The sequence below is a fragment of the Ovis canadensis genome, chromosome 8 (assembly GCF_042477335.2).
Source record: "Ovis canadensis isolate MfBH-ARS-UI-01 breed Bighorn chromosome 8, ARS-UI_OviCan_v2, whole genome shotgun sequence".
Taxonomy (NCBI): Eukaryota; Metazoa; Chordata; class Mammalia; order Artiodactyla; family Bovidae; genus Ovis; species Ovis canadensis.
This window is the reverse complement of record NC_091252.1, coordinates 91,581,567-91,606,635: the sequence shown is the minus strand read 5'-3', so window position 1 is coordinate 91,606,635 and position 25,069 is coordinate 91,581,567.

Genomic DNA, 25,069 nt, shown 5'->3' with positions numbered 1-25,069 from the left:
ACCTTATTGGAATTTCATGTTATTAAAATTAACCAAATGTTTAAAATAAAAAGTTAGTAGTTAAATAATAAGAAAAAAATTTATAATATGAGTTTAAATGTTTTTATAATGTCCCGACCTATTTTATGGTTCATGTATTTCTTTTAATAAAAGAAATTTTAAAGAAGAAGATCCTTTAGTAAGCAATACTATTTATAGCCTTTGCAATGATATAAATCCCTTTTTTTGTGTAAGGGCGGGGTTTCTTTAATGGATACACTTAATTTTTTTTTCAGTCTCTGTAGATATTCCTTTAAAAACATATTCCTTGAAGTCATTTCACTCCCTTTGAACTGCACTTTGAAATTCATCATGTGCAAATGCTTTCAATAATTATAACAGAGAGAGGATAGTGGTGGTGAGTAATTGTTTGATGTTCCATATACACTTGCTTTAAATAATGTTTCAGTATTAATAGGTATTCTCAGATACCAGTACGATAGAATATATCAAGTGAAAATAGTAGAGAAAAATATGTCACAAGGACATAAATATTACTTTCCATAAAAATCTTAAAATATTTAGTTTATAAAAACATACTTAATTCAAGGTCCTCAGCTCCCCTGGAGATCAGATACATCAGCTCCATGGGCCAGTCTTCTTTCTAAACTGATGGTTCACACCTGATACAATACTCACCTGCTAAACATGTTCATGAATAGCCCTCAAATCCTCAAGTTCCTCCTGGGTAGCCTGAGGAAAGTTTTATTGCTTTCTGGCTTATGCCAAATATCATTATCACTGAATATTTCAAAATCTTCTCTTTCCAAGTTAGACCTAGCTAATACAAACTGTCTTCTACAATCATGTGAATTCTGATATGCTTTCCTTTTGGCTAGGCAGTGTTCAGCCCATTTCAGCTTCCTTTATCCATATATACAAAGTGAATTGTCATAGTTCCAGTATGATGTAGGGCGCCTCTCCCTCTGACATTGTAAAACATGATCCCCAGATGAAAATACATTCGTCGACTGCCTACATTTCTGAAAACTATGATTAAATAGTTACCTTTAAGTAATCTAGTTTTCTTTCAAATATGAAAACCTGTTGTACTTCTGTTAATAGTAATTTTAGAACAACTCAAAATTTCAATCACTTCTATAGCCTAGTGTTATAAATAAAAATCTGATTCATAATCCAACATTATGCAGAAATAAAAGGTATTCAATTTGGTACTGTGCATCTAATCCAAATTGATTGTGTTCTACCCCGCATTCCAACCACTAAATTATCATTTATCTTTGTCTGTTAACAAACATTACATATTCTGTCATTGTGCCTTTAAACCCTTGAGATTACTGTGTTAACCACATGCATCTTCAAATGATGATGCTGAGTAAATAATATTATTATCTCTTAATGCTAATATTGCTTCTCTGCTTTTAGTATCCCAGGCAAGCTCTGTCATTCTGTCATGTTTGGTGACAATGTTTGAGGCAGAAAGGAATGTAGCCAAATATTCATATGTTATGAATATGTTGTAGGCCATCCGAAGCAAACATGGAGGAAGAACCTGCCATAAAATGAAAGAAAAGTCTGCCAATGTAGCACTTTATCCAGCAGTGAATCACCCCAGCAACTCACAGAGAAGCAAAAAAAGTTACATTAATAACAAACTATTTTGTCTGATATAAGCCAGCCACTGTAGCAGGGCAGCACAAAGGATTCATCAGACGGTAAAAACGTGAAGGCATATAACAGGCTACTCATTAGAGTAAAAAAATCATAATAAAAATCTAAAAATATATAATAATGTGTGGAAAAGAAGTGAGCTAAAACTTGATCATCCAATGTCCCACACTGGTTAGACTTAGTTAATTAAGTTAAAAGCTGAAGGTCAAAGAGGGCCAGTGTGAAAGAAAATCTGAAAAAAAAAAATTTGCAGGCTGAAATAAGTACTAACCAACTTGAGCTATGAGAAGAAGTGAGACTTGCTGAAAATGATGCTGAACTCTAACGTGGAGAGTCGAGTAACAGTAGAAGAGGAAGCAGAGATGTAGAGTAACAGCGGAAGAGGAGATGGAGACTAGAGATCAGGAGAGGTTTCACACCACAGAAGACAGCTGGAATGCTGCAGTTACTGAATTTTGAGAAACTGCCCTTGGGGTGCATGTATTCTTTAGTCATTGGTTGCAGGTCTTGCACTGCACTGCTGACCAGACTGAACACACACAGAAGCAGAAAACATCATTTTGCCCTAAACAGGCTGAAAATCTAGGCAGGTAATCATGAGTTATGTTGAAAAAGGAGACAGAGCTTCTTCTTTTTTTTTTTTTAACAATACATGCAAGAGACAAAATATCCTGGTGATGGGGGAGCTGGGCTAGGGAACAACTGCTGGGAAACTCACTGTGTCACTGTTGAATCGAGGCTGCAATTTCCTGGCCCTGCAGTGAGGGGGAAACTGTCATCCAAACCAAGACACTCTGGATCATGGAAGGAGGTGTTTAATAATCTTGCTGGGAAGTAGGCATAAACTAGGCTGTCCCCAGTAAACTGGAACCTAAGGTGAACCTTCCTCTGCACTTTACCACCATGTGAATCCCTGGGAGGCAGTGGGCTGCAGGAAGCCCAGGCGGCTCCTGGGGTTGAGCTGAGCAATCAAGAGGTGGGTTCCCACATTTCAGCATTCTTGAGTTGCTGTTCCAGAAAGTCCTTAATACAGGGACCCAAACAATTGTGGATTTTAAAGATGGGGAGGAGGGATGAACACATTAAAACTAGAGTAGTGAGTTCACTCTAGAGATCAAGAATCCTAGCACTGGCCTAAAGTTCAAGAAATGGAAACCTTTCAAAGAGACAGGTCTTTAGTCCCATCTGTGGGACCAAAGGAGGAACTTTGAATTTGAGTCAAAGTCCCAATATGGGTATTTGAGGGGAAAGTTCCCAACCCCAAAGTAGCCAGTGGGGAGGCAGAGGGACAAGCTGCCTTAGGGATTAGAGATCTGCATCTGGATGTGGAGAGTCTTGGCTCAGGATGGGAGGCTGAAAACACGAGAGAAAGAGAAGCGATACGGTACCTGACATCATTGACTTATGAGGGATATGACATCATAGTGACAATTTCCTTTCTTAGAACAGTGATTGGCCACAACGTCTGCATGTCAGAATCATTTGGCAAGTGTAAAAATAATAGTGATGACTGATTCCCCACCAAGGCCACTTAAACCAGAAATTCTGAGGGTGAAATCTGAGCACTGGCATGCATTAATACACCTCATATGTCCTTATGTGGAGGCTAGAGGTGAAAGATGACAAAACTAAGGAGAGATACCACTTTTGAGTGATACTGTTCAAGTAAGGCAATGGCACCCCACTCCAGTACTCTTGCCTGGAAAGTCCCATCAAGGGAGAAGCCTGGTAGGCTTCAGTCCATGGGGTCACTAAGAGTCAGACACGACTGAGCGACTTCACTTGCACTTTTCACTTTCATGCATTGGAGAAGGAAGTGGCAGCCCACTCCAGTGTTCTTGCCTGGAGAATCCCAGGGACGTGGGAGCCTGGTGGGCTGCCGTCTATGGGGTCGCACAGAGTCGGACACGAATGAAGCGACTTAACAGCAGCAGCAGCAGTTCAAGTAAGAAAAACCAGTTAATTATGTGGAGGGAACCTAAGGCCTGGTGACAAAGTGACCAGTCACTGTGTAGTTCCTGAATAAAGGGAAAGAAAATGGAACGCTGTCAAACACCTGTGCTGGCATTCTGAATATGTGCTTCCAAAGAAAGGAGGCTGTGATAGCAAACTCAGTGACAAACGTGGGAAATGATGTAAGGAAGCTGGAAACCCCTGTCAAACCCACCAAGCAAAGACCACTCAGAGCACATCTATAGTCAAAGTTGGGCTTATATACAGACACCATGGGGAGCTGGGGGCGGGGGGCATTTAGAGATGATCTCTTTAGGACTGAGGCTTGTGTTAGGTGGTTTTAAGGTTCAGAGAAGCAGGAGTTCGCTCTAGAAAGGCTAGGGTCAGGAAGTGGGGTTGATTCTCTGATTGGGTATTTTCACAGGTTCAATCTTGGAGGCGGGAAGCGTGGAGCAAGGCTAAAGCTGTGAATGACAGAGAAGCAACTGACACCCATGTTAGCCCGAAGAGGGGATTCTTGAACATTTTGGTGATTTGCACAGTGTTCTTATTCTCGATCTGTGCTCCGCCTTGATTGCAGAAGGTCTTGTTCTTGCCTCAGCCCACTGGGGTCTGATTGCGGTGTCTGTGAAATTGGAAAAGAGGGTAACGCCGTGCTGCAGCAGCACAAGGCCAGGGCCCAGCAGACACTGCCCATCATGACTGCCTTCTCTTTCTCGCCTCTTAGAAGGTGAGGCTGTGATGCGACAAGCTGAGGAGAATAATAAGAGGCGGTCCAGACACCAGGGCAGGTTCACAGTGATTGCTCAGAAGAGCTAGAAGGTAGGAGTGCCAGAGCCTCAGAAATACGGTATTTTATTGCTGAGGGACCTACAAGATCTTCCAGTCCACTTGCGTGTTTGATAATGAGGGCACTGAGTCTTACAGGGATGTGCTGACTGGGGTCAGGTTGCAGTGTCTTGTTCTCAGGCCTCATCATTTCTGATGCACTCAGTACTCATTCCACAGGCCTCCATTAAATCCTATAAATAAACACAGGAACCCTCAGTCCAAAAGGGGGCTGGGTTTTTTAATGGGGAAAAAAGCATTTTACAAAGATGTCTTTTAGAAATGTTCTTGGCAGCCCAGCCAATGACTGCCTCCACTGCTCAGGTAGACATGATGGTGTCAATAAAGCGGGAGGGCAGATGGATTCAACACATAATTCGCTTCTTTCATGCTGATATTTCTTTATTCGTTCAATACTAGGCTTTCTCTTTAGTCAGGAATGTTTTTCATCTAAAAAAGGTGAAATAAGGAAATGGCAACCCACTCCAGTGTTCTTGCCTGGAGAATCCCAGGGACGGGGGACCCTGGTGGGCCGCCTTCTGTGGGGTCGCACAGAGTCAGACATGACTGAAGCGACTTAGTAGCAGCAGCAGCAGCAAGTACATATACTGGGGAGGTCAGCCCTCGATGAAGAGCCCAGAAAGCACGAGGTAAGGAGGATCTGATTGTGGTATCTGCTGTTGGCAGCCTATGGTTCATTCTTCTGGCCTGGATGACTAAGGGGTGCTCCCTGGGACCTCACTGCTCTGCTTTACCACTTCTACCATGGAATGTTTAGTCAAGGAGGAGGGCGACCTTCCTACAGTCTAGAATATGAGAAGCTCAGGGCTCATATACTGCAAGCTATGTAAGGAAGTGCCAGATATAATTGTACAACCACTGAGGGGAAACTTTCAAGGAAGTCCTTCTGTAGGAAACCTTCTGAGAGGAATATTCCTAGAGGAACTCTCCAAGGGTAACCTTCTAAGGGAATCTTCTAAGGGAAAACTTCTGTAGGGAACTTTTCAAGGGAAACATCTTAGGGGAACTTCTGATGGAAACTACTAAGGGAAATTTCTGAAGAAATCTTCGGAGGGGAAGCTTCCAAGAGGAATTTCTAAGGAGAACCTTCTGAGGGAAACATGTAGGGGAACCTTCTATAGGAAACCTTCAAACAACCTTAAAGGAATCTTCTGAGGAGAACCTTCTGGGGAAAACTTTCTGAAGGAAAGGTCCATGAGGACCTTCTTTTGGAAACGTTTAAAGGGAAACTTTTTGTGGAAAACCTTTCAAAATCACAGACAGTGAGATATGGACTGAAGAATGGTGTTGAAACTGGATGGTGGACATTCGCAAGGTCTCCCTGGTCTCCATCCAGTCCCCTCTACTCATAACAGCACACTGATCTTCCTTCAGAAACCGTCCTCTCTCATCTCAAGTCCATGCAGTTCAGGTGAAGCTGCCTTGACCCTTTGCCTCCAGGGGTGGACCCTTGACCCAGACTTGGCCAAGCAAAGGCCTGCCATTCCACTAACCAGAGCGATCATGTCAGGGGTGGGCAAGTGACCCCAGACATGCAACAAAACTCATTTCTAGGACAGTTTCTTAGTTGTTGGCATAAAAACATATTTTTTCTACTGGCCTTCAAGCTGATAGAATATGATTGACCTAGAACTGCTAGAGGTCACCATGTGGAGACAGCCAGTCTGGGCCTGAGGCTCCTAGAACTAAAGTAAAGCTAAAAGACAGAATTAGTAAATACCGAGCATGTTTATGCTATACATCTAGATCCAACTGTATCTGAAATAAATCCCTAGAATCCAAAAATTAAATTTTTGTTTCTGATGGTTAAGCCACATTGCGTTGTGTTTCCTGCCTAAATAAGGTAACAAGATAAAGGAGAAGCAAATTGAAAATAAGAGGTAAAAGTGAAAAATATTAAGGGTGAACATGTCATCCACACTTAAGAAAAAATCTACCATTTTGCATTTAGGCCAGGTCTGTTCAACATTTTTTTTTTTTCCTAGTTTGCTCATGAAGAAAGACAGAAATGTGGAAATTAACATTTACTAAATATCTACTGTATAGGGATAAAAGAAAAAAAAAAAACTACACCACGATTGTATAAAGATAAAATGTTTCTCTTATTTGTAGCTGTTCTCTTATGAGCTTCCATGCCCTGGTGAGTGGAGGGACCATCCTGTTTGAACCTAGTCTGTCATGTTCATATCAGCAGATTCTTTTCAAGGAAATGCTCTTCCACTTTGAAACAGTCCCTCCCCCTTCTCTCCTTAAACTCTGAATGTAGAAGGTGTGGAGAGCTTTCGCACTGCCATGGCAACAGAATAGTATTGATTCCTCAGGAGAGGTGACTTCTGTCTTCTCTGGACTGATATTGGGAGTTTAAGTATGAAGCTGAAGTGACTTCTGATCAGCTCAGGGCCATCTGGCCACCCATTCACTCCCAGCCTGGGTGGTCTGTTCTGGAGCCTGAATGGCAGCCACTATGTGGGCCTCGGCTCTGGCAACCCCCAAGGAGGAACTCCACAGCCAGACTCTCAGCCTAACGTCTGGGTCGTGTCCAGGCCCATCCAGAAGAAGGGACAAGGAGGAGATGCTGAGTATAAATGCCTTCATTTGCCTGAATACACAAAGCTACATTTCTGCAACTCTGATCCACGTTGGGGTTGGCAACGCTCACTTTAACCTCCCTCCTCTCAGCATCCAGATGAGAAGAAAGGTGAGACCCTGTGCCGTCTGGGCTTCCCAGGTGGCGCTACAGGTAAAGAACCCACCTGCCAATGCAGGAGATGTAAGAGATGCGGGCTCGATCCCTGGATCAGGAAGATCCCCTGAAGTAGGAACTGGCACCCCACTCCAGTATTCTTGCCTGGAAAATGTAATGGGTTAAGGAGCTGGGGCCACAGAGGGTCTATCACAACTGAGCACGTTCTCTTTAAACCAACTCCTTCCCTCTGGGCCAGAGCTCTGAGAGGAAACCCAGGCACCATGCGTCTGAACTACTGTGCTGTTCGTCACGTCTCCTCCTAAACGCTAGGGCTGGAAAGCAGGCAGGCTTTTTGTACTTTTCTTGGGTCACATCTCTCGTCTAATTCCAGTTAAGTCCATTGGTGCACAAGGTCTCTCTCCTATACTACAGGAGAAGGCTGTGGACTGAGTCTTCCTACACAACGAGAAAAAGGAATGTGGAGAACAAATCGTTTCCTCAAGGCAAAACGACTGGTAAAATGACCGTCTGGCCACAGAATCTTCATTTGACTGGCTTTCCTCTTTGCCTTTAAACAGTAACAAATCTCGGTATCACTTTAGGCAGATGAAGGCTAAGGAGTAAATGTCTCACGTTCATAAGACACAGCAGACAAGCATATCAGATGGTTTAGACGCTGCCTCTGTGACACTACAGAGTTTCTATTGTTAGGCTGTTTTCACACGTTATCTCAATTAATTCTCTCCAAACTTAAATCTTTTGAAATTAATGAACGATAGCCCTACAAGGGAGAAGACATTGGCACCCCACTCTAGTACTCTTGCCTGGAGAATCCCATGGATGGAGGAGCCTGGTGGGCTGCAGTCCATGGGGTCGCTGAGAGTTGGACACGACTCAGTGACTTCACTTTCACTTTTCACTTTCATGCATTGGAGAAGGAAATGGCAACCCATTCCAGTGTTCTTGCCTGGAGAATCCCAGGGACGGTGGAGCCTGGTGGGCTGCTGTCTATGGGGCCACACAGAGTCGGACATGACTGAAGCAACTTAGCAGCAGCAGCAGCAGCAGCAGCCCTACAAGACAGCTATAAATGCTTTTATATTAATGAGAAGATGAATCTTGGAAAAGATAAGAAATCTGTACAATATCACATTTTAAGCCAAGCTTGAATGTGACTTTAATCCATATTCACTTTAATAAAGATTGTAGGTGACTCAAGGCCAGGAAAGGAGAGTACTATGTTTAAGGAAAGAATTAAATTCACACAGTTTTGAATAGGAGGGCACGCCTAAGATTTGACTCAAACAAGATAAAATAGAGCAGGTAAAATTATACAGTGCGAATTTAGGTTTACAAGTCATTTGTGTATGAATAGGATGGAGGTGTCCTGTTTTGATAGCAATTCTTGTGACACAGGGGTGGGCAGTAGTGGTTAGTGAGCTCTGAACTCCATGGGGACCATTGATTTGATATGGGTGCCAAAAAAGGGAGGAAGAGCTCTGAGGAAATAAAGAGGTCATGAGAGGATTCAGGAAGGTGAATTTTTGACTCAGTGCAAAGAGAAACTTCACACGAAATGTGAAATGGGTATTTGTAAAGCAGTGAGATTCTCACACAATAAGCCAAGCAGAGGCTAAAGTATCGTCTGCATATGTGAAACACCTACAAATCACAGAGACAAGCTCAACGAGTTCGGTAGGGAAATGGTATATTGACTGGAGTCTCCACGCTGCTCCTCTCGGGCCCTTCTCTACCTCCTTATCCCTGCCCTGGGCCTGTGTGACTATGGCAATAGGCTCTCGGCCTCCCATTCTCACTGTGGGGCTCAAACATGTCAGCCCTGGCAGGAGATGAGAGGAAGGAAGAGATTCAGATCAGCGAGATTATCTCCAACCACACACACGCGCACAGACACACACACACACACACACACACACACACACACCTCTTTCCACCTGGGCCACCAGAGCCCCGCACCCCCCCCACAGAAGGTCACCTTCCTATCTCTGATCGATTCCTCCCTTCCCACCTTCAGGCCTAAGAGAGTAACTAGTACCAGCCCTGTCACCTGCTTTGGGGTCCTGCCGACATATTTGTAAATCAGACTTTCATTAAATTTTCCTTGAATTCCCAGGACGGCTGTGCCATTTGCTTCTTTCTGGAACCCTGAGTGATTCAGTCAGTTACTGAGGGGGCCCTCACAGTAGAGGAAATACAAACGGCCCAGAAGCACCTGAAAAGATGCTCAGTAGCATTCAGTTCAGTTCAGTCACTCAGTCGTGTTCAACTCTTTGTGACCCCATGAACCGCAGCACGCCAGACCTCCCTATCCATCACCAGCTCCCGGAGTCCACCCAAACCCATGTCCATTGAGTCAGTGATGCCATCACATCCTCTGTCGTCCCCTTCTCCTCCTGCCCTCAATCTTTCCCAGCATCAGGGTCTTTTCCAATGAGGTCTTCGCATCAGGTGGCCAAAGTATTGGAGTTTCAGCTTCAACATCAGTCCTACCAATGAACACCCAGGACTGATCTCCTTTAGGATGGACTGGTTGGGTCTCTTTGCAGTCCAAGGGACTCTCAAGAGTCTTCTCCAACAGAACAGTTCAAAAGCATCAATTCTTCAGCACTCAGCTTTCTTTATAGTCCAACTCTCAAAAGCGTTATGTATCATAAAAATGTCAAATAAAGCCAAAGGGTTAGGACTTCCCTGGTGGTCTAGTATTTAAGAATCTGCCAGCCAATGCAGGAGACCTGGGTTTGATTCCTGGTCTGGAGAGATGCCACCTGCTGTGGGCCAGCTCAGTCTGTGTACCACACTACTGAGCCCTGTGCTCCTCAGAGCCAGTGATCCGCAACAAGAGGAAAAGTGAAAGTCGCTCGGTTGTGTCCAAATCTTTGTGACTCCATGGACTATCCAGTCCATGGAATTCTCCAGGCCAGAATACTGGAGTGGGTAGCCTTTCCCTTCTCCAGGGCATCTTCCCAATCCAGGGATCACACCCAGGTCTCCTTCATTGCAGGCGGATTCTTTACCAGCTGAGCCACAAGGGAAGCCCAAGAATACTGAAGTAGGTAGCCTAGTCCTTCTCCAGCGGACCTTCCCAACCCAGGAATCGAACCGGGGTCTTCTGCATTGCAGGTGGATTCTTTACCAACTGATCTATCAGGGAAGCCCCTGCAACAAGAATAACCACCGCAAGGAGAAGCTCACTCTCCGCAACTAGAGAAAGCCCTCATGCAGTAATGAAGACCCAGAACTGCCAAAAATAAATAAATCGATACCAAAGGGTTAGCATTTCACACCCACTTGGTTGGCAAGAATTAGACATTTAATAGTAACAAATTTCAGCAAGAAAGCAGAATAGCTGTCGACCTCACATACAAATGGCTGGAGTGTAATTTGATACAATCACTTCAGGAAATAATTTGACATTTTCTTGGAAAGTTGGAAATGTGCAAAACTTATGATCTAGTTCTTCTACTTGCAGGCATGGACAAGAAGGTACATTCTGGCAAAATTTATAATGATAGAAAAGTAAAACCTGGAAACAAATAACCCAAATGTCCATTGACGCACGAGAAAAAATACTCTCCAGCAACGGAAAAAAATAACGGAGTAAGATGACACATGTCACTGTGATATTCTTGCTCAAAACGTAATGTTGAACTTGGAAAGCCATTTTCAGAGCACTTTCAGTATGCTTCATCCATACAAGTGCAAAGGGATGCAAAACACAATGGCACCTTGTTTAAGGGAAGCACACGCGTGTGGCAAATGTACAAAGACAAGCAAAGGAGTGATGGACAAAAAATCCCAGACATTATTTACTCTTGGCAGATGAGAAGGTTGTCAAGATGCATCTAGGGGCTCTCTAGGGGCTCGTGAAGACGATCTCTTAAATTGGGAGCTATTTGAATTTTTACTTTCTGTACTTTACATATTTTTAAAAAATTTTCTTAAACTGGAGGATAGTTGCTTTACAATATTGTGCTGGTCTCTGCCACACATCAACATGAATCAGCCATAGGTATACATATGTCTCCTCCCTCTTACACCTTCCTCCCACCTCCTACCCATCCTACCCCTCCAGGTTGTCACAGAGTACTGGGTTGAGCTCCCTGCATCATATAGCAATTTTCCACTGCCTATCTATTTTGGATATAATAATGTGTATGTTTCCATTCTTCTCTCTCATTTCATTCCACTCTCTACATGAGTTTTTTTTTAAATCATGAATTCTTTCATTTCACTTCCTCTTTAATATTTTTGTTACAATTTGAGTATATAATAAAGAATATTTTAAAGCATATATAAAGAAAGGATATTTACATACTTTAAAATTTTTTCTTTATTATGTAGTCAACTTTTAGCACAAATACTACAGAGGAAATCAAATGAAAGATTCCATGATAAAAGAAAATATGATGTAAAATGGCTGTTAATAGATTATAAGAAAATGTAATATTTTATTCATTTTATATTGATGTGTAACAAATCATCACTTAGTGGCTTAAAACAAGTCAGATGTGTAATATCACAGTTTCTATGGGTCAGGAGTCTACGCACATTTCCGCTAATCCCCTCTCACAAGGCTGCAGTCCCAAAGAAGACTTTCTTGACCTCCCAGTTTTTATCTGGACTCGATTATTGTCTGTTAAGGTTTATTTTCTTTTTTTGTACCAGATCACTGTTTGGGCAGTTTGCAATTATTTATTTGCTCACCTGTTAATTATCTGCATCTCCCCCTCTCACAGACTGAAAGCTTCAGGAGGACAGGGCTGTGGCACAGAGTGTGCCCACCAGCCTCCCTTTCAGTTAGGTGATGGACAGAGGGCTAGTCTGACCAGTGGACTGTGAGCAGTAGCAACCGGTGACATTCCTGGATTAAATAGTTAAGAGTTAGGATGCCTCCTCTATCCCCATCTTCCCCTGCCATCATGACTGTCTGAATGTTACTTTTTCCTGATTTCTTGGTCACAGGGAGGAGGCCCTCCAACCTCATCAGACGTTCATGAACAAGGAATAAACTTTTGTTTTCTGATTGAGAGCTCTGCTTGATTCCACAGTATACCCTAGGCTAGTCTGGTTTGGTTTGGTTTTGTTTTGTTTTCCTATTCTTCATCATGCCTTCAATATCTGGAGAAGTATCTGGGACACTGTAAATCCTCATTAATATTTTTTGAGAGAAAGGAAGGATGGAAAGAATGAAGGAAAAGAAGAAAGGAAAGATGGAGGGAGGAAGGAAGGAAGTGGGAGACGAACAAACCATAATTGAGTAAGTTTAATGCTCAAGAAGATGCAATTATTTATGTAGTGACTTCCTCTATCACTGTGCTGGACCCCATGCACACTCTTCCCACAGTTTGCGCATTGTGACCTTGGACAAATCACTCACCTCTCTGATTTTTCTAATCTGTAAAGTTCATCTTACCCACTTTGCAAACTTATGGTGATAACAAATGTATAAACATTCTCCAAATGCTTTATGAACTATAAAATAATAGGTAAGTAGAAAGTGTTGTTGCAGTTCACTTTTTGTTGGCTTTGCTTTAGACTGGCTAAATTAAACAGAAGCTTACATAATAACATTACGAGTGAAGAGATCAAGGGATGAGAAAAAAGTTGTACAGCAGCATGGAGTCACATGGGTAGACTGGTATTTGATCTAATCACAACCAAATTCTTTGTGTTTATTGATAATATGGTAAAAAAAATCATTATCTAAAGTTGGCTAATTGTGAAAGAAAGAATATCCTAAGTAGAGTCTATATTTTTCTTCACACCCCTCTGTTCCCATTCTCAAGAAGAGGAGGTGGAGATTGGAATAATGAGGTGTAAAAGCATTAATTGGGGCTTCCCAGGTGACACTAGTGGTAAAGTACCCACTTGACAATGTGGGAGACATAAGAGATGCAGGTTCAATCCTTGGGTCAGAAAGATACCCTAGAGAAGGGCATGGCAACCCACTCTGGTATTCTTGCCTACAGAACCCCATGGACAGAGGAGCCTGGCAGACTATAGTCCATGGGTTCACAAAGAGTTGAGCATGACTGAAGGGACTTAGCATGCACACACAGGAGCATTAATCTTAAAATTGTCGTTGCTATACTCTGGAGTTGAAATTCCAGCTATTTGTCACATTTCCTAGTCATAGCATCTGATTTCTCCTTGTATCAATACTTTTAGAGGGTGAAGAACTCTAGGAACATTCCTATAAAGATTCAGTTCAGTTCAGTTCAGTTGCTCAGTCGTGTCCAACTCTTAGCAACCCCATGAATCACAGCATGCCGGGCCTCCCTGTTCATCACCATCTCCCGGAGTTCACTCAGACTCACGTCCATCGAGTCCGTGATGCCATCCAGCCATCTCATCCTCTGTCATCTCCTTCTCCTCCTGCCCCCAATTCCTCCCAGCATCAGAGTTTTTTCCAATGAGTCAACTCTTCTCATGAGGTGGCCAAAGTACTGGAGTTTCAGCTTTAGTATCATTTCTTCCAGAGAAATCCCAGGGTTGATCTCCTTCAGAATGGACTGGTTGGATCTCCTTGCAGTCCAAGGGACTCTCAAGAGTCTTCTCCAACACCACAGTTCAAAAGCATCAATTCTTCGGCGCTCAGCCTTCTTCACAGTCCAACTCTCACATCCATACATGACCACTGGAAAAACCATAGCCTTGACTAGCCGGACCTTAGTCGGCAAAGTAATATCTCTGCTTTTGAATATGCTATCTAGGTTTGTCATAACTTTTCTTCCAAGGAGTAAGCATCTTTTAATCTCACGGCTGCAGTCACCATCTGCAGTGATTTGGGAGCCCCAAAAAATAAAGTCTGACACTGTTTCCACTGTTTCCCCATCTAAGGTAAGAGAAACCCAAGTAAGATGGTAGGTGTTGCAAGAGGGCATCAGAGGGCAGACACACTGAAACCATACTCACAATAAACTAGCCAATCTAATCACACTAGGACCACAGCCTTGTCTAACTCAATGAAACCAAGCCATGCCCATGGGGCAACCCAAGACGGGCAGGTCATGGTGGAGAGATCTGACAGAACGTGGTCCACTGGAGAAGGGAATGGCAAGCCACTTCAGTATTCTTGCCTTGAGAACCCCATGAACAGTGTGAAACGGCAGTATGATAGGATACCAAAAGAGGAACTCCCCAGGTCATTAGGTGCCCAATATGCTACTGGAGATCAGGAGAAATAACTACAGAAAGAATGAAGGGATGGAGCCAAAGCAAAAACAATACCCAGCTGTGGATGTGACTGGTGATAGAAGCAAGATCCGATGCTTTAAAGAGCAATATTGCATAGGAACCTGGAATGTCAGGTCCATGAATCAAGGCAAATTGGAAGTGGTCAAACAAGAGATGACAAGGGTGAACATCGACATTCTAGGAATCAGCGAACTAAAATGGACTGGAATGGGTGAATTTAACTCAGATGACCATTATATCTACTACTGTGGGCAGGAATCCCTCAGAAGAAATGGAGTAGCCATCATGGTCAACAAAAGAGTCCGAAATGCAGTACTTGGATGCAATCTCAAAAATGACAGAATGATCTCTGTTCGCTTCCAAGGCAAACCATTCAATATCACAGTTATCCAAGTCTATGCCCCAACCAGTAATGCTGAAGAAGCTGAAGCTGAACGGTTTTATGAAGACCTACAAGACCTTTTAGAACTAACACCGAAAAAAGATGTCCTTTTCATTATAGGGGACTGGAATGCAAAAGTAGGAAGTCAAGAAACACCTGGAGTAACAGGCAAATTTGGCCTTGGAATGCAGAATGAAGCAGGGCAAAGAGTTTTGCCCTAATAGAGTTTTGGCAAGAAAATGCACTGCTCATAGCAAACACCCTTTTCCAACAACACAAGAGAAGACTCTGCACATGGACACCACCAGATGGTCAACTCCAAAATCAGATTGATTATATTCTTTGCAGCCAAAAATGGAGAAGCTCTATACAGTCAACAAAAACAAGACCAGGAGCTGACTGTGGCTCAGATCATGAACTCCTTATTACCAAATTCAGACTTAGATTTTAGAAAGTAGGGAAAACCACTAGACCATTCAGGTATGACCTAAATCAAATCCCTATAAAGATTAGCGAACACTTTTGTAGCTAAAAAAAAATATCAAATAGGATTGTGGCAATAAATGTGTAGGAAAAACATATCAGAGAGACTTAGTTTAAGAACAAATATGGTTAGTTATTAAGAGTAGTCTGAGCCGCAGCCATAACATAGAATGAAACAATGCCATTTGCAGCAACATGGATGGGCCTAGAGATGATTGTGCCTAAGTCAAACAGAGGAAGACAAATATTATATGATATCACTTATTTATGGACTCTAAAAAAATAGTACAAACAAATCGATATACAAAACAGAAACAGACTCACAGACATAGAAAACAAAGCTACCAAAGGGAAAAGGGAAGGCAGAAGGGATAAACTAGGGGTATGGGTTTAACAGATACAAACTACAGAAAACAGATACACACCAAAGGTTTACTCTATAGCACATTCAACATTCTGTAATAACCTATAGTGGAAAATAATCTAATATATATGTATATATTACATGTGTGTATAACTGAGTCTCTTTACTGTATACCTGAAATGAATATAGTATTGTAAGTCATCTCTACTTCAAATTTTTTTTTTTTTTTAAAAGAGGGTGGTTTGTGCTACAACTCCTGAAATAGGTCAAGTCAGTTCACAAGTACTCTTTTGTATTTTCTCTCTGTCCAAGTTGGTGACATAGTAGCAGAAGGATTGAAATCTTTGAATTCTGAGTGATACATTCTAGCTTTTGAGGCTATGAATGTTAGGATGAGTTATCAACATTTTTATATATTATGCACACATATTTAAAAATTTTTGTTTCATATGTATTTATTCAGTACTCACTGATGAATAAATTAAACACAAATCACTTAAATCAACAGAAACCATGAATTCACACACTCTCTAAGCTTCCTTGTTCATGCAGTGGAAAAACTGATCCCAAATAGTGTCCCTCAACCCTACTGCACAGACAGATATTCTTCACAAGACAAACAAAGCCTTCTTTTCTCATCATTTTCATGCAAAAATATGTTTTGCATTTTTGAGTCTGTTGACTTCTGATCTTAATTTTATAACTATCTTTATTGGGTTCTTGACCAAGCACAGAAGTACTGATTTTTTTCAACAAAATTCCCTCTTTTAATTTAGCTTATTGTTAAATTTATTTATCATTTGAATGTGAGTTACTACATTGCATGATATATATATATTATATATATTATTTTATATATTATTTATATGTATTTTATATTTATATGTATATATAAAATACATGTAAATACGTGTGTGGTTGGGAGTGGATTTATATGTGGGTATGGGTGGGTCTAGTTAAGGCTATGTTTTTTTCCAGTAGTCATGTATGGATGTGAGAGTTAGACTATAAAGAAAGCTGAGTGCCAAAGAATTGATCTTTTTGAACTGTGGTGTTGGAGAAGACTCTTGAGAGTCCCTTGGACTGCAAGGAGATACAACCAGTCCATCCTAAAGGAAATCAGTCCTGAATATTCATTGGAAGGACTGATGTTGAAGCTGAAACTCCAATACTTTGGCCACGTCAAGCGAAGAGCTGACTCATTGGAAAAGACTCTGATGCTGGGAAAGATTGCAGGCAGGGGAAAAGGGGACGACCGAGGATGAGATGGTTGGATGGCATCATCGACTCAATGGACGTGGGTTTGGGTGGACTCCAGGAGTTGGTGGTGGATAGGGAGGCCTGCCGTGCTGCGGTTCATGGGGTCGCACAGAATCAGACATGACTGAGCGACTGAACTGAACTGAACTGAATGGTGGGTCAAGTGCTCATAATTCATTATTAGAATCTGAAATTTTGACTCACCCTGACTCTGGAAATGAGGATGATGGAATCAGGTGGTTTTGACATCTAAATATGAGCAATCACGTCTTCTGATTTCAAGATGAAACCAATAACCACAGAATATCTGGAAAAAAAAAAAGGAATGGGTTTCATCCCCAAATTACCATATTTAATCTATTTGATGATGAAACACAGTCCAATTTCATGGTCCAAACTCAATTTGAGAACTCAGTCACACGAGGAATAGGAATGCTGTGGCTGACGCTTTGATAAAAGTTCCTTTGCCACTTGGTAGTCTGAGCTCATACCTGGGCCCAGGGAACCTTGAGTTCAGGGTTGCTTGCCTGAGGGAGGTATGCATTACTTGAGCACCTCCAATAGCCAGAAATAGCTCTTCATCTTTTCCTGGATCAAAGGTCCCCTACGCTTTTATGGCTGCCTACCAAAGGCCAAGTTTCAGCCTGAAATGACTCCTGCTCTTAGCTGATTTGCGGACTCTAGGTAGAGGAAAGGTCAGAGATGAGCTCATTAAGTCTTTCCGAGTTCATATGAATTGCCCCCACTTTTCTGGGGTTCCCTTTGATAATTCAGTTCTTTCATGCCCCACTAGAAGTACCTTCCAGAATCCTCTTAGAGTATTTTTACAACATCAAAAAGTTTTTATACACAAGTATAATTTCTCTCCTGGGAGAAAAGCATCAAGTTTCTTGGAAATTTTATTGAGAGTTCTAGTTATTATAGCAATAATTTTCAGATACAATAATCTTTATTAGCAGGCATTTTTGGTTATATTTACAGGGCTATCTTAGTAGTAGTAAAAAATGTATTTTAAACTTTGGATTATAGTAAATGAGCCCACTTGTCTGAACTGAGATAATTTGTCTAACCAAGTAGGGGTTTAGTTGTGTCTTAAAATTCATCATTTACTCATCAGTCTTATTTTCCAATAGAGGAAATGCTTACCTTAGGGAGGCTCTTACTGGGCCAGTTAGGATGGGTGGAGGAAATAGCCCTGAACAGCTCAACAAAAAGTCACTCCATCTTTCAACACTTTCAGGAACCTTTGTTAGTACTGAACTGGTGAGTATTGAATAAATACTATGACATAAAGTTTTAAATGATGCGAAGAACTGACTCATTGGAAAAGACTCTGATGCTGGGAAAGATTGAAGGCAGGAGGAGAAGGGGATGACAGAGGATGAGATGGTTGGATGGCATCACTGATTCAATGGACATGAGTTTGAGCAAGCTCTGGAGGTTGTGATGGACAGGGAAGCCTGGCTCGCTGCAGTCCATGGGGTCACAAAGAGTCAGACACGACTGAGCAACTGAACTGAACTGAAGATTTTAAATATGTGGACCGAATATATTAAGGACGGAGGAGCCATGCTGCAGTCCAGGGGTCACAAAGGGTTGGACTGAACAACTTAGCTGAGCAACTGAAAGATGTAGCGACAGAACAACCTAAAATATAACAACACTTTGAGGAGTCATTCTATTTGCTGTGAACAGAATAGCAGCATACAGTGGCCAAAACTTCAAACAAAGCCGAGCCTACCCAGCCCTAAGGGAAGAGTCTCTTTGATGATTATGTGGAAAACTGAGGCAACAGAGATGATCAAACCGGATTATCAAGCCTCAGACCGGAAGGAAATTTGGCTGTGCACACATCTTCAATTAACCAAATCATCTGCTAGGCTGCCTTTAACTGAGCTTTGTAAATTCAACATCCAAGAAGAATGATAAAAGGCAGCATGAAGCAGCCACAAATCTTTGATCTCTGACCCTAATTTCTTTTATCTTTTAAAACAATATTCATTTATCTATTTGTCTGCATTGGATCTTAGTTGTAATACATGGGATCTTTTCTTTGGGGCACGTGGGATCTAGTTCCCTAACCAGGGATCGAACCCTGGCTCCCTGTATTGGGAGCGTGAAGTGTTAGCCACTGGAAGTCTTAGTCTCCCGCCACCAAGAAGGTCCTATCATCTTAAAAGTGGGCTTGCGCCTAATTTGCTGAGCTATTCAGAGAATATTTTCATAATGTTTTGGCTTGTAATTAGCATTCATTGAATATTCACCAAATAGATGATCTCACAGTGCTAGCTCAAAGGACATTTTTGAAGCTCCTAAAGGAAATCTAAATATTCAACATGTTGGTTTAGAGAGGCACTTTTTGTTAACTCTTTGAAACAAACTAGTTTATTCAAATTGCTTAACCCACTAAATTGGCTGAACATGCTCTGGGCATTATATCCCAGCTAGGTGGATTTGAACTGGCTTCCCTGGTAGATCAGAAGTAAAGAATCCACCTGTAAGGCAGGAGACCTAGGTTCAGTCCCTGGGTGGGACGATCCCCTGGAGAAGGGAATGGCAACCCACTCGCGTATTCTTGCCTCGGAAGTGCCAGGGACAGAGGAGCCTACATAGTCCATGGGGTCACGAAACAACAAGAGAATTTGAAGTTGCTGAGAAGGGAGATTCACTGTGAGGAGCCCTTAAAATGGGGTGGGGTAAAGAGAAGCAATAGGGAGAGAGAGCAAGTGTTTACAAAACTGAAAGACTGAGCCCAAATATCTTCCAGATAGTCTGGTCTATAGTCTGAGCCACAGAGCAAAACAAGTTCTTGAGATGTGACTTCCTGACGAACATTATGACCCAGGGGAAAGAGCAGACCCAGTGCACAGCTGTAGATTTTGAGTTTTGAGTGTATCACACGGAGACACTCTGCCATACAATGCTTCTTTCCTTTCAGAGAGTTAATACCTAGGCTGATTTCTTTAGGCCAAATTATAAATTATTTTGACATATTCTGTTTTTGTGTATCCGAGAAACTCGTATTGATTTTAAATACCAAATGTACTACTCATGATTTAAAATAAGAATAAAAGTTCTTTGCTCATATTTCTGGTCCTAACTTTTTCCCTGGACTAGCAAGTAGGCAGCTGATGGCTGGCGAGTCAGCCTGTGCTTGTCAGTTATTTACTGTGAAGCATTTACGTTACGTGTCCACTGAAGGTTTATGCTGTCCACATAAACCTCTGCAATATTTTGTGTCGTGTATCATAAACTATTAGGTCAATTATTTTACAGGTATGAAACTGTTCATTTCCCATATTTTCTCAGTGCTTTAGAATGCGATGGGGCAGTGTCTTTAATTCAAGGTGAAACTTGTTGGTATAGCTTAGATAAAAATTGGTGGTTTTCTGGAATATTATCCACCAGAAGGGGTATAGTCATGTCATAGTTCTTTCTGTCTGCACATTTCAACTTGATGTGTTTTGTAAGTTTCGTATCTGCACTTGTTTTGTGGATGGGGGAAGAAAGAAGCTTGAGTAACCTATGTCACTGGAGACTCCAAAGGTCTCCCTTTCTTAACTTTACTTGTGAGGTCCACGTGCCCGCTTCAGTGATGAAAACCAGGAGACAGAGTTACTGCAGTGGACCATCAAGAAGCATTGCTTAACTGTAAAACGCCCTTACCAGACCTTCGCTTTTGCACAGCATCTGGAGACAAGAACATGTAGAGCATAACAGACCCAATGAACGTCAACGTCAACAGCAATAAAATAAACGAAAGACCTCATTTTCCCAACGGTGTGGTCTTAGCTCAATTGGGCTATATTTTATTCTCCAGAATTTAAAGTTTTGTTTTAAATTCTGCACATCACAGCCATACTAAATATCCCCTTAGACAAGACGCAGAGCTGCTGAGTAAGACCCCTGCAAGTCAGCAATGCTTTTTCATAAGACCAACATCCATAATTTATATCTGCATACAATTAGCCTGTTTACAGTTATACATTTCTGCTTCCTTTTATGTGAAATATTCCACAGGATACTTGGTAATGCATTCAGAATAACCTTTTTAAAATAAAGACTCCGGGACCAAACAGTTTATAAAATCCAATACCTTAATAAATACTTTATATGAATAAAAATGTGGTTTTTTAATCAGAACAGTGTATTTGGATTAGAGCTAGCCCTTCTTGCCTCCCAGGCCAATGGCCTGGCACCCTATGGATCTTTATTTTTTAAATATATTCAGGAAAAAGTGAACTACCGGATGGTTTCATTTACACAGAAATAGCACATCCTTTCTCTTATCCATCATTAGATCACTATAAGGATAATTTTTATGACCTTGGTGGAGTCAAGCCCTTGTACTCACATGAAGCAAGAAGACATGCAGTCAGTTATCCAGAAATGGAGTGTTCGTGGTATGAAAATTTTTAATTCCTTCAATGTATTGAGCCCAATAAGTGGATTTCACTGATGGAAAATGTATGCAGTAGAAAGGGCATTTTATAAATTCATATAAGCTCAGCAGTTTACCAGCGGGTCTAGATGACTAGGTGCCCAGGGAGTAAGCTAATAAGTAAACCTTTCAGCAGTAACTTCAGGGAAACCATCCTTTGTCCCCTTTTCATTGGAAAACTAGAATGGTGAAGACCTGAGATGTAAGGACTCCTGAAGGTCAGGATAAGTAGCAACTAGGTAGCAGATAGCTAGAGGTTAGACACAGACACTCAAAATTCTTTCTTTACCTAACGATGAGCTGAACTGTTAATTATTCTAAACAAAATATTTATTGACCAAACTTTAGGTAAATGTCTCTCCTTCCCCAGGTAACTGAACTTTAGCCCAACCTCAACTGAGAACAAGCTGGCCTTGGGGTAAAACTTCTCTGATCTTCTATCCGGTTATGCCACCCTTTCATGTATCCCATTTCTCACATTCAGTTCTCTCTAGCTTTGTCTACACCTCTCTATAAAATAACAACAACACCCGTGGTGGATTCAAGTCAATGTATGGCAAAACCAATACAGTATTGTAAAGTAAAATAAAGTAAAAATAAAAATTAAAAAAAAAATAAAATAACAACAACAAAGAAAGCTCTTTTTGCTGAACTTCTGACATACTTGCAGACCATTAGGTCCCATTAGGTCTCAGTCCTCACCCTATTTGTAATAGTCCCTCTCTTCCCCTTGCAATAATCATTTTGAAAAAAGCCTCTTCTAAGTCCAGATGTATTTGTCCTTTTTCCTTGAGAAGCTCCTACCTGACACTAAACCGGGATTAGAAACATGTCTTGTGGGACGGATAGCACTGGGCTGCAAATTGACATGTTGACACATATTTAGAGTTAGAAATATGTGTTACAAATGGAAGGGAATTCTGGGAAACAAGACCCAACTAGGACTTCCCTGTTGGTCCAGTGGTTAAGATTCTGTGTTTTGACTGCAGAGGCTGCAGGTTCAATCCCTAGTCAAGGAACTAAAATCATACACGCCATGTGGTAAAAAGAATTTTTATTTTTTATTTTTTAAAAATTAAAAAGAAAAGACTCAGTGCTAACTTCTTGATGAATTGACTTTTTCAGCCCTTTCCTTTCTCAAACCATAGCTGTAGTGCCCAGTGCATTTCCCCTGTTGGAGATCCATTCCTGGTTCCTGAGCCTTCTAGAATTGAGCAGGAAGCAGGTTGAAACCCACAGCACCTCCATGTGAAGTATGAACTTAACTGTGCCATCTGAACTTAGGCTAGCATCACAGAGCTAAGGTAGACAGATCTTAAATTTCTGCATGGTACCTATCTGCCCCCTTGCTAAATGGAAGCCTGCCCCTAGATGGTGTCATACTCAGCCAGGTCAAAACGAATGCTCTGGGATTGATGTCTTGCTATAAAGTCAGACTTCATCTTGTAGCATCCTCTCCAAGCCCTAGGCCTTAAATCACATAGCCAGCACCTGCTTAATTTTGACTGCCAGCATTCTGGCTGCAACATCTAGTTTATGTCACTGATTTCTATTCTTGTCCAATCAAGCCTGAGCTCCCTAACTTTCTTTGGACAAATGCATTGGCTTCTGATGGTTGGCTCCAGAAAAAGATAAGTTTCCCCAGATCCTTGTCCCTTCCTGATTCTGGAATCCTCAATCACCCTTAAATCATGCTGCAATATAGCTTATGAGCTTCCAGGGTGATTGTACAGACTGCACTCTGCTTACCAACACCACCCTGTGATGTCAGGCATGGTCAGCAGCTAGAAGCTTTAACATTTCCCAGTCATTCCTTATCTAAGTGAAAAATGAATACTTAAATTGAAGAAAGTAATAAAACCATTATACCATTCAGGTATGACCTAAATCAAATCTCTTATGATTATACAGTGGAAGTGAGAAATAGATTCAAGGAATTGGATCTGATAGAGTGCCTGAAGAACTATGGTAGAGGTTTCTGACATTGTACAGGAGGCAGTGATCAAGACGATCCCCAAGAAAAAGAAATGCAAAATGGCAAAATGGTTGTCTGAGGAGGCCTTAAAAATAGCTGAGAAAAGAAGAGAAGTGAAAGGCAAAGTAGAAAAGGAAAGATATATCCCTTTGAATGCAGAGTTACAAAGAATAGCAAGGAGAGATAAGAAAGCCTTTCTCAGTGATCAGTGCAAAGAAATAGAGGAAAACAATAGAATGGGAAAGACTAGAGATCTCTTCAAGAAAAGTAGATACCAGGGGAACATTTCATGCAAAGACGGGCACAATAAAGGACAGAAATGGTATGGACCTAACAGAAGCAGAAGATATTAAGAAGTGGTGGCAAGAATACACAGAAGAACTATACAAAAATGATCTTCATGATCCAGATAACTGCAATGGTGTGATCACTCACCTAGAGCCAGACATCCTAGAATGTGAAGTCAAGTGGGCCTTAGGAAGCATCACTATGAACAAAGCTAGTGGAGGTGATGGAATTCCAGTTGATCTATTCCAAATCTTAAATGTTGATGCTGTGAAAGTGCTGCACTCAATATGCCAGCAAATTTGGAAAACTCAGTAGTGGCCACAGGACTGGAAAAGGTTAGTTTTCATTTCAATCCCAAAGAAAGGCAATGCCAAAGAATGTTCATACTATCGCACAATTGCTCATCTCACACATTAGCAAAGTAATGCTTAAATTCTCCAAGCCAGTCTTCAACAGTACATGAAACAAGAACTTCCAGATGTTCAAGCTGGATTTAGAAAAGACAGAGGAACCAGAGATCAAATAGCCAACATCCACTGGATCATCAAAAAAGCAAAAGAGTTCCAGAAAAATATCTACTTCTGCTTTATTGACTATGCCAAAGACTTTGACTGTGTGGATCACAGAAAACTGTGGAAAATTTTTAAAGGGATGGGAATACCAGACCACTAGACCTGCCTCTTGAGAAATCTGTATGGAGGTCAAGAAGCAACAGTTAGAATTGGACATGAAACAACAGACTGGTTCCAAATTGGGAAAAGAGTATGTCAAGGCTGTATATTTTTACCCTGCTTATTTAATTTATATGCAGAGTAAATCATGATAAATGCTGGGCTGGATGAAGCACAAACTGGAATCAAGATTGCTGGGAGAAATATCAATAACCTCAGACACGCAGATGACACCACCCTTGTGGCAGAAAGTGAAGAGGAACAAAAGAGCCTCTTGATGAAGTTGAAAGTGGAGAGTAAAAAGTTGGCTTAAAGCTAGACATTCAGAAAACTAACATCATGGCATCCGGTCCCATCACTTCATGGGAAATAGATGGGGAAACAATGGAAACAGTGACAGACTTTATTTTCTTGGGTTCCAAAATCACAGCAGATGGTGACTGCAGCCATGGAATTAAAAGACACTTGTTCCTTGAAAGAAAAGCTATGACCAACCTAGACAGCATACTAAAATACAGAGACATTACTTTGCCAACAAAGGTCCATCTAGTCAAAGCTATGGTTTTTCATGTATGGATATGAGAGTTGGACTATGAAGAAGGCTGAGCACTGAAGAATTGATGCTTTTGAACTGTGGTGTTAGAGAAGACTCTTGAGAGTCCCTTGGACTTCACAGTGATCCAACCAGTCAATCCTAAAGGAAATCAACCCTGAATATTCATTGGAAGGACTGATGCTGAAGCTGAAATTCCAATATTTTGGCTACCTGATGCAAAGAGCTGACTTATTGGAAAAGACCCTGATGCTGGGAAAGATTGAAGGTGGGAG